Source organism: Suricata suricatta, chromosome 4 (genome assembly GCF_006229205.1).
Source record: "Suricata suricatta isolate VVHF042 chromosome 4, meerkat_22Aug2017_6uvM2_HiC, whole genome shotgun sequence".
NCBI classification, from domain to species: Eukaryota; Metazoa; Chordata; class Mammalia; order Carnivora; family Herpestidae; genus Suricata; species Suricata suricatta.
The window spans coordinates 128,090,746-128,100,442 of record NC_043703.1 but is presented as its reverse complement, the minus strand read 5'-3'; the positions used below and the strand labels follow the sequence as shown (position 1 = coordinate 128,100,442).

The 9,697-nt window shown below is 45.4% G+C and overlaps 1 gene segment (V, D, J or C); it reads right to left on the bottom strand.

The window, feature by feature from the left end:
• Window positions 1-9,697, bottom strand: part of LOC115290067 — a 36,310-nt gene that overhangs the window by 764 nt on the left and 25,849 nt on the right.

Here is a 9,697-nt window from a genome sequence, read left to right as displayed (position 1 = left end):
TGCCCGACGCACCTTAGCTTACATGGCAAAGGCCCCTTTTATCCAACCTGAGCAGCTGGTCTGGGCCTGGAGGGGTCTATGCAAAGCAACTGGTGAGGAAAGAGGCAAACTGCTTCAGCAGTGGGTTATGAAAGTACCTAATGTAAATTTCAAGAGCCAAAAATATCACCAAAACTGTAGCTGTGAGACTAGAAACACAGAAGTCAGCTCAGAAACTCTTAGAACAGCTTAGAAGTTCTAAAATGACAAAACACTACAACATCTATTCAGGAGCTTCTATTTGAAATTCAGAAAATTGTTAAAAAGGTTCAGTTTCTAGAAATGCTGAGATAGACTCTTCATATCAATGATCCTGGTAAAATTATAAAATATTCTGGAAAACAATAAACAAACAGTGGAAGGAAGGGAGGAAGGGAGAGATGGACACAGGGAGATGGGACAGGAATGAAAGGCACAAGAAGAAAATGGAGAATTTGGACCCATGTTTTTAAAAATTTCTGACAACAGTTATTGGGACTCTAAAGCCATTTCTATCCTGCAGATCTGTAAGGAGCCACAAGCCCTTGAGCTCAGATGACGGGCTGTGCAAAGGGCCAGAGAGACGGGACACAGGCTCAGACTTACTCATGTAGGGAGAAAAGTGGGACCCTAGTTTGAGCCAAGGGAAGTCTGAATCCTGAATTTTAGTTATTCTATTTTGAGTCCGATATTTTCATTTTATGTTAAATTAGCCAATTAACTATCTCAAGGTTCTTTCAAGAAAATTCAGTTCCAAGGTGCCTGTGTGGCTCAGTCAGCTGAGCATCTGACTTTGGCTCAGATCATAATCACACAGTTCATTGAATTCAAGCCCCCATTCTGTCTCCAGGCCCACACTGGGCTCGCTGCTGTCAGCACTGAGCCTGCTTTGGATCCTCTGTCTTCCTCCCTCTGCCCCTCTCATGTTCACATTCTCTGTCTCTATCTCTCAAGAATAAATTTAAAAAGAAAGAAGAAAGAAAGAAAGAAAGAAAGAAAGAAAGAAAGAAAGAAAGAAAGAAAGAAAGAAAGAAAGAAAGAAAATTCACTTCCATCCAATGGTTTGAGAAGTCCACTCAGGGTTGCCTGCTCCTAGTCCTGTCATTCACCCTCCAGCAGAGGAAAGAGAGGGGGTGGGGGGCATGCAATTCCTTTAAGAAACTGAGCGTGCGTCACCATAAGGAGGGAAGGGGTTTTCGTGGCTACAGGTCTACTGCAAGGCCAGCTACTGAAACTCTTCCAGTCTTTTCTCTGAGTGCGACAAATGCCTGATGCTTACTCGGTCAGGGGGCACATCGAACGTTCTATGGGTGTCCATGAGGCTCTGCACCACTTCGTGGTCTGAATAATTTCCTAAGACCCAGCGATGCTCTGTATCATGTAGACCTTAGCTGGGGATCCATACCTCGCCCTCGCAAAGGGTCTCCAATCACTCAGCCCACCAGGTTGCCCCTAGTGATGGTGAATTTTACCTGTCATCTAACTAGGCTATGGTGCCCAGGTGTGTGGTCCAGTGCCAGTTTAGATGTGGTCCTGAAGGTAGGTTTTGGTGTGATTAACTTTTAAATTTGGAGACATTGCACAATACAAATTACCCTCCATAATGAGGGAGGGCCCTGGTCCAATCACTTGAAGGCTTTAAGAAGCAAGACTGAGGTTTCCCAAAGGAGAAGAGATTCTTCCTTAAGATGCAACAGTAGAAACTCCACCTGAGTTTCCAGCCCACAGATTCCCCACTCAAGGCTGCAATATCAACCCTGACCTGAATTTCCAGCCTGCCAGCCTGCTCTACAGATTCTGGACTCTCCAACCCCACACCCTTCAATTCTCAAATTCTCTCTCTCCACGGATATCTCACTGGTTCTATGTCTCTGGAGGATCCTGATGGATAACACTCTTCACATCCCTCAGGTGCCATCACTTCAGCCTGTGAGAATGCCAGGCATGGCACTCGGTTCTGCCTCCACACTGTCCTTTCCTTACCATTCTTACTACTTCTCTTATTTTTCAAAGCTCTCATGGGGTAGGACTCAACTGCTGGACTGCATACATGGGAAATCTAGGGGGACAGTGTGGGACATGCCTGTACTCTCCTAGTCTCTCCCCTTGAGGAAGAAATTTAAGGGAAAATCCAACTGTGTTTTTTTCAGTTTATTTATTTATTTTGAGAGAAAGCATAAGCCAAGAAGGGGCAGACAGAGAGGGAATACCAAGCAGGCTCCACACTGTCAGTATAGAGCCCGATGGGGGGATCAAACCCAGGAGCCCTGTGATCATGACCTGAGCCTAAGTCAGCTGCTTAACCTACTGAGCCCCCCAGGTGCCCCTGATGATCTGGAATTACAAGCCCCCTGACTGCCTCTCACCCTCGCTGACCACGCCTCATAGCAGAATCAACAAAATGGGTATCTCCAGGATTCTGAGTACCTACCCTACAGCTTTCTGAGGGAACATTTCTTCAGTTTTTTTCAATTTCTTTTAAAACCTTCAGAGACACGGCATTTTTTCCCACGATTGGTCTATTTGCACTTTACTGGGAAATATTCTCATCACAAATTTGATGCTTCTGAAACTCCCTCCTGCCCTTGCTTGAGAAACACCAGCCACGAAAGGGCACAGCACCAAAGTCTCTCAGGTGTCCTGCAGCCACAGAGCAAACAGTCCCCGCTGGCATGTCTTTATCCACAGGGTAGATCCAGTCTTTACTTCCAGTTCTTGTATTTCTTATCATGCATTTTTGGCATAAATTTTGATTTTTAAGTCTGCATTAAAATATTATTTTATCTGAGCTACCGATATGGGTGATATATATATCCATAAACATATATCTCCATACATAGCTCCTTAAGCTCTGTGCCTGGGGCAAGGACCGCACAGCCTCACTCTGGTCCTGATCCTGCATGAAGGACTTTTAATACCTCAGACTTACACATCTTCACTGTGGAGACAATATTAGCCCCGCGAATATTGTAATTGATATCTAAAGATGCACAGGTTTATAAGTACAACCAGGGATGAAATTTTCTAATGTTAAACTCCCAGCTCGCCAATGTTCCATATTCCTGATAGGAAAGAGAACCCCAGGGGCCAGGATCCTATCAGAGATGGAATCTGGGGTTGGCATGGAAGGGTTGGTGGCATCTGGCTCATCTGGCTCAGTAGCAATAGGGACTGGGTCTTCCTGAGGGGAGAAAGGACTCAACACAAAGATCAGAAAGGAGGCCTGGGGAGGGAGCAAATGGAGGGGGAGAGTGGTAAGAAACGCAGTCAGACAGTAGCCAGGGCTCAGGTCACAGCACGCTGGAATGAGCCGGAGAGTTCATGAAAAATCCCGGTGGCCAGTGACCACCCAGACCAGTGTCATTAGAACCTCCAGGGGTCAAATCCAAGCATCAATAGTTTTTAATGTTCCCCAGGGGATTCCAATCACAGTGGCCAAAACTGAGAACCACGGGTGTAGGCCTAGGAGGTTGTGACAAGGTGTTTGTAACTGGAATGCGAAATCTTTGTAGAGTCTTAAACAAGGATATCATTCACATCTAGTTTCTTTCTTTCTTCCTTCCTTCCTTCCTTCCTTCCTTCCTTCCTTCCTTCCTTTCTTTCTTTCTTTCTTTCTTTCTTTCTTTCTTTCTTTCTTTCTTTCTTTCTTTCTTTCTCTTTCATTCGTTCGTTCCTTCGTTCGTTTTTACAAAAGAGAATCATCTAAAAGTCCTGCTGCTCATCAACCACCATCCTGTACATTTGCTTTCCCGGTAAGTGAGGCTGACCACTGAAGATCAATATATACTAAGAAGTAGAGCTGGAGGTAGAGAGATAGAAAGGGGGCAGGTGGACCAAATGTTTCTACAGGGGTAATAAGTTTACAGGGGGTTTATTTTACAGCCCTACCTAAATTCTCTGTAAGACTTATAAATCACTTATTTAAAAAATAATTTGACTGCTCTATACCTGCCCCTTTTTTCTCTTCTAACATTTCCATGACTTTTTCTCTAAAAACAATAAAATCTGACCTGGCTTGTAATATCCTGTTGTTACCTGGAAGCCTCAATCATCCCATTAGATGTTTGTAGGTTTGTGGGCTTATACAACACTGCCATCTTCTGGCAGAACTTCACAACTGCACCCTCAGTGGTGTGTTGTGAGTCGCACTAGGCAATGTGATACTGTTTCCTTCATTTTCGTTTTAATGTTTATAGCAATGGCCGGTGATAAACAAAGATAGATCATATACATGCCCACATATGTGCTCGTGCACACACAACACACACACAAACACACACATACTTGAGTATGGAGGGGCCGAGAGAGACACACACAGAATCCAAAGAGGCGAGTCATAGACACAGGTTACACCCAGACATTAGAATAATTTCCCAGTTTTGCTATCCACACACACAGAATCTGTTTTTGAACTCACGGACTCATGGTTGTTGCTGCCTAACATAAACCAGTGCGAGACTCAGCTTCTCACACAGAACTACCAGGACCCCAAAACCTCTGACACACACTGGTTGTGTACTCCATATATAAAACAATTTGCTAAGCATCAAAAAGAAAACAATAATTAACAAAATGATATATTACAAAATGAAACATTGTCTAATCCACTTGGAAATAGCTTTCCTTAAGAAGTCTGATTTGGGGTCCTCTGTGTTTGTGTGAGTATCCATATCTCATATGTACTATGTGGTAAGTTTGTCTGCCTATCTATATATGTATCTATTTATCTATCTGTCTATCTATCTATCTATCTATCTATCTATCTATCAATCTATTTATTTACTACATAAATATCCTGGGGGAAAAAGAGAAGAATGACAGATTACACACCACGGTGTAACAAATGGTTACCACAAACTGCACACTCACGGCCTGAAACACGAAATTCTCCTTTCCTAGTCTCCTCAGCAGGGCTACTAGCTCTCTACCTGGGAGATATTCTTTTTTTTTCCTGCTTCTCACTTTCATCTTCTCAAGAGGTCTCAGGGTAAGTTTAATTCATTACTTGACCATTTTTCAATTGTCTAGACCATTAACCTGGAAACAGCAGATACCAGAGGCTCTAGAACTCTCTCTAGTTCATCCTGTGGTTTGGAGATACTCTGCCGATCAGCCAGAGTGGGGTGGCTCTGTTTCCTCCTGGACAGTAGCTGAGAGGATCCCAGCAGGATGGCAATTCACCTGCCAGAAACAGACTCAGGACACTCAAGTCCCCATCTTCAGGGTCTCTGGAACTTTCTCAGAAGGGCGGGGCTGTGAGCACTGTGTCTTCCCAGACACTTAGGTCCTTCTTCCCACTCAGCAGTAAGGGATTTGTCTCTGTTGGTTTCCCTCCAAGCACAGAAGACATTTGAAGGTTCTTTGCTCACAGGAGAGGTTCCCCTGCCTTTGGCTCTTTCCACTCTGCCACACCCACCAGGGGATTTGCATGCTGTCCCCTGGGGAGGACCTGCCCTCTGACAAAGCTCAGCTCTGACCTTCGCTTCACCTGTCAGGACTCATCAGTTCTGCTTCTTACAATGAGGTTCCCTGCTCAGCTGCTGGGGCAGCTGGTGCTCTGGTACCCAGGTGAGGGCGGAGGGGGTGAGAGAGGATCACGGGGTGTGGGGGCAGAGCTCTGGGGGCACTCCTGCTCCCCGTGTGTACTCTGTGTACCCACCCATGGGACTGCCCTCCAGAAGGGGAAATTCCAGAAGAAACTGAAAGGATCAAGGAACAGTGCTTTAGTGAGAAGCTGGACAAGAAAGTGGTTACTTTGTGCCTGCAATTCTTGGGCTGTCCTTATATTATGTATATTTAGAGTAGGAATCATATCTCAAAAATGATTTACCCTGAAATATAAATAAATTAAATTATAAAAATGGCTCATAATATTTCTGCATGACCTTCACTTCACTCTCATTATTTTAGGATCCAGTGGGGATGTGTGCTGATGCAGACCCCTCTGTACCTGCCCGTCACCCTGGGAGAGCCGGCCTCCATGTCCTGCAGGGCCAGTCAGAGCCTCCTGCACAGTGATGGATACACCTATTTATATTGGTACCAGAAGCCAGGCCAGTCTCCAGGGCTCCTCATCTATCTGATTTCCAACCTCATCTGTCTGATTTCCAACCGGGCCTCTGGGGTCCCAGACAGGTTCAGTGGCAGCGAGTCAGGGACAGATTTCACCCTGAGAATCAGCAGGGTGGAGGCTGAGCACCTCGGGGTTTATTACTGCATCCAAGGTACAACAAGCCTCGTGGTTCAGCCCCGAACACAAACCTCTCTGTCTGGCGCGTCACCACCCTCCACACGTGTTACTTGAGTGGGGAGCAGACACAGCAGAGTCTCCGTGGCCCCGAGAGGCAGATGCTGGAGACGTCAGGGCATCACGTGCAGCTGAGGGCTCTGGACCGTGTCACGGCCCCTCAGCTGCACCAGCCCAGCGCAGCGTGACCCGCACCGGGACGAGGTGACGGATGTGCCCGCTGAGCAGTACGAGGGAAGGGAGAGCGGACCTGCACCCCATCCACACCCTCCCCGCCTGTGTGCATGGGTCAGGGACATGGAGTCAGCTGAAGAGTCAGCAAATGGAGACATATGTGTGACAACACAACTTGGATACATTTTGAGGCTAACAATTTTTGGTATATTTTGTATTGTTAATACGATACAATAATATTTGGTATTCTTTAGGGTTATTGTTTGTACTTTCCCACTTTCTGAACCCCTACTTTATAAGTTACACTAACCTCTCTTTTTCTATGTTCTTTAGACAGCATTACATATACACTATTACCACAGCAAACATGGCTGAGAATGATTACCAAAAGGGTTTGGTGTTTCTGCACCAAAATAGACTTTTGTAAACTCATAGCACATGAGTGCCCCTAATCCCATAAACGAAATGTGGTCTGTGTACACAATGGAAGTTTACTAAGCAACAAAGAAGAACGGAATCTTGCCGTTTTTGACAACATGGACAGACTGTGAGGGTTTGATGGGCTGTGAAATAAGTCAGACAGAGAATAACAAAATGCCAAGAGATTTCATTTATATGAAATCCGAAAAACTAAAATCACACACTAACCAAACAAAAGCAGAACTGACCCATGAATACAGAGAACAATCTGGTGGTTGCCACAGGAGAAGGAGACGGAGGGGATGGGGGAGGGCAAAAGGGCTGAATAGGAGTGGAAGGTACAGGCTTCTAACCTGACACTGCAAGGCAGAGTACAGAAACAGATGGTAGCTGCAGTCATGGCGGGCCTGGCCCTGCATACAGATTGTCACATCACTGTGTTGTGCACCAGAAACCACTGTAACGTTGAGTAGCAACTCTACTGCAGTAAAACAACAACAACGACACAAATGCATATGCGCGCACACAAAACAACCCAATCCTAGAAGTTTTTATTTGTCTCGATTCCCTTTTTCCGAGAGAAAACTGGAGTTCTAGGAATTTCAAAGTGGGTTCTGAGCATTCAAAGTAACCTGAAAGAGGCAGAGCGCAAAATGCACATCATGTAGCACAGGAAGGATGCGGAATGATCGGAATTTTTTTCCAAAAGGTAACATGTTAAGACCATTTAGCCTAAATATTACTTGTGAAATGACGAATTTGGTACTCTAATGCCAACAAAGGTTTCGTGCCACACAGAAATACATTAGTTTAACAGCACATAATCTTATCTGAAAAAGAATCTGAATTGTATATTCTGTTGAAAATGCATAGAAATAGGGACACAGGGAGGCACATTTGATGTATCCAACTCTTGTTTGGGGCTCAGGACATGACCTCAAGATTTGTGAGATCAAGCCCTGCATCAGGCTCTGTGCTGAGAGTGTGGAGCCTGCTTGGGATTCTCTCTCTCTCTCTCTCTCTCCCTCTCTCTCTCTCTCCTTTTCTCTCTCTCTCTCTCCCTCTCTCTCTCCTCTCCTCCCTCCTCCTCTCTCAAAAAAGAAAAACAAGCTTAAAAAAAGTAAAACGTAAATTTCAATACTGTCATATTTGATGGAATAGAACACTATTTTATACGAAGTTTTGAACTAAACAATCATTACACAATTTTGAAATTATTTTTTTTGTAATTGAAGAGACTGATAGAATGCATTCGACAGGTGTTTTGAATTTCATGCAAATATGAAGCTACTTTCAGTTTCATGTATTTTGTATGATTATATTGCAGAAAATGTCAGACAAAACACTAAAATATCATTGTATACATTTATATCTAAATTTAAAAAATTTTTTTAACTTTTATTTATTTTTGAGAGAAAGAGAGAGAAGGAGAGACTGAGCAGGAGTGGTGGAGGGCTAGAGAGAGAGGGAGACACAGAATCAGGAGGGTCCAGGTTCTGAGGTGTCTGTGCAGAGCTGACAGAGCTGTGAGACCATGACCTGGGCTGAAGTTGGATGCTCAACAGATGGAGCCACCAGGCACTCCTCTAAAATTAAATTCACAGGAACCTGAGTGGCTCAGTCAGTTGAGCATCTGACTTTATGCGTGGCTCAGGTCATCGTCTCACAATTCGTGAGTTCAAGCCCCACATCAGGCTCCATGACGACAGTGTGGCACCTGCTTGGCAATCTCCCTCTCTCTCTGTCCCTCCCTGCTTGCTTACCCACTCCCTCTCAAAGTAAATACATACTTTAAAAAATTGTAATTAAAAGGAAGGAGAGCATCCATGGAAACAGGTGCTCAGAAGCAGGGAGCCTTCTCCACTGCCCAGTGCTGCAGAGGAGGAGCGTGGGCTTGCTGCGATCACATCAGCCCTTTCCCTCCCTCTTCCCCCCCCACCCCCTGTAGCCCATAATATCTATTCTACGTAATGAACTAGAACCAATATTTCACACCCATGTCTAGAAGATGGTTTTAATATATTCATATCAAAGCTTAAATCTTAGCCACCTGACTTTTCTTCTCATTCTTAGAAGGTGCATCCTCAAAAATGGGTGATGGGCATTGAGGAGGGCACTTGTTGGGATGAGCCCTTGGTGTTGGATGTAAGCGATGAATCCCGAGAATGTACTCCCAAGACCAAGAGCACACTGTGTATACTCTGGAGGCTAGCCAACCTGACGATAAATTATATTTTTTTGAAAAAGTGCATCCTCTATTCCAATTACAAACTCTTAAACCTTGTGGACAAATAAGGATCAGAAAAGTCAGAGATGCTTTCTTCTTACAAACACGGGGGAGAAGCTCCTCGGGGACTGGACGTGAACCCCGCGTCCGATGAGAAGCCCCAGGAGACACTGTGCCCTACAGGTGCCCTGGTTTGGCAGCCTCGGCCAGACCCGCCCAACCCCTCACTCATTTGCATGTTTTCCCCAGAGAATCCACATTTCTGCTCTTCAGAAGCCCCACAAATAGGCGGCTCAGTGATTCAGGGCAAAAAACAGCCTCAGGCAGGCCTTGCCTTGAACATGAGTGTCCTGACCCAGGTCCTCTGCCTTCTGCTGTCCTGCCTCCCAGGTGAGGGCAGTTCAGGGGACATCCCTGAGATGGTGGCAGTACTCTCTGCCTGACTGTGGGGTCTCCCCAGGGCTCTGACCCAGGATATCCCCTCCCCTCAGAGACCCAGGTGCTCTCAGGTTAGGGGACCAGGACAACCAGAACCTTCTGGGAGGAAATGGAGTGGGATCTAGTAAACCATGGTGACTTTGTTTTCTTTCCTTCCCAGCTGCCAGTGGCAC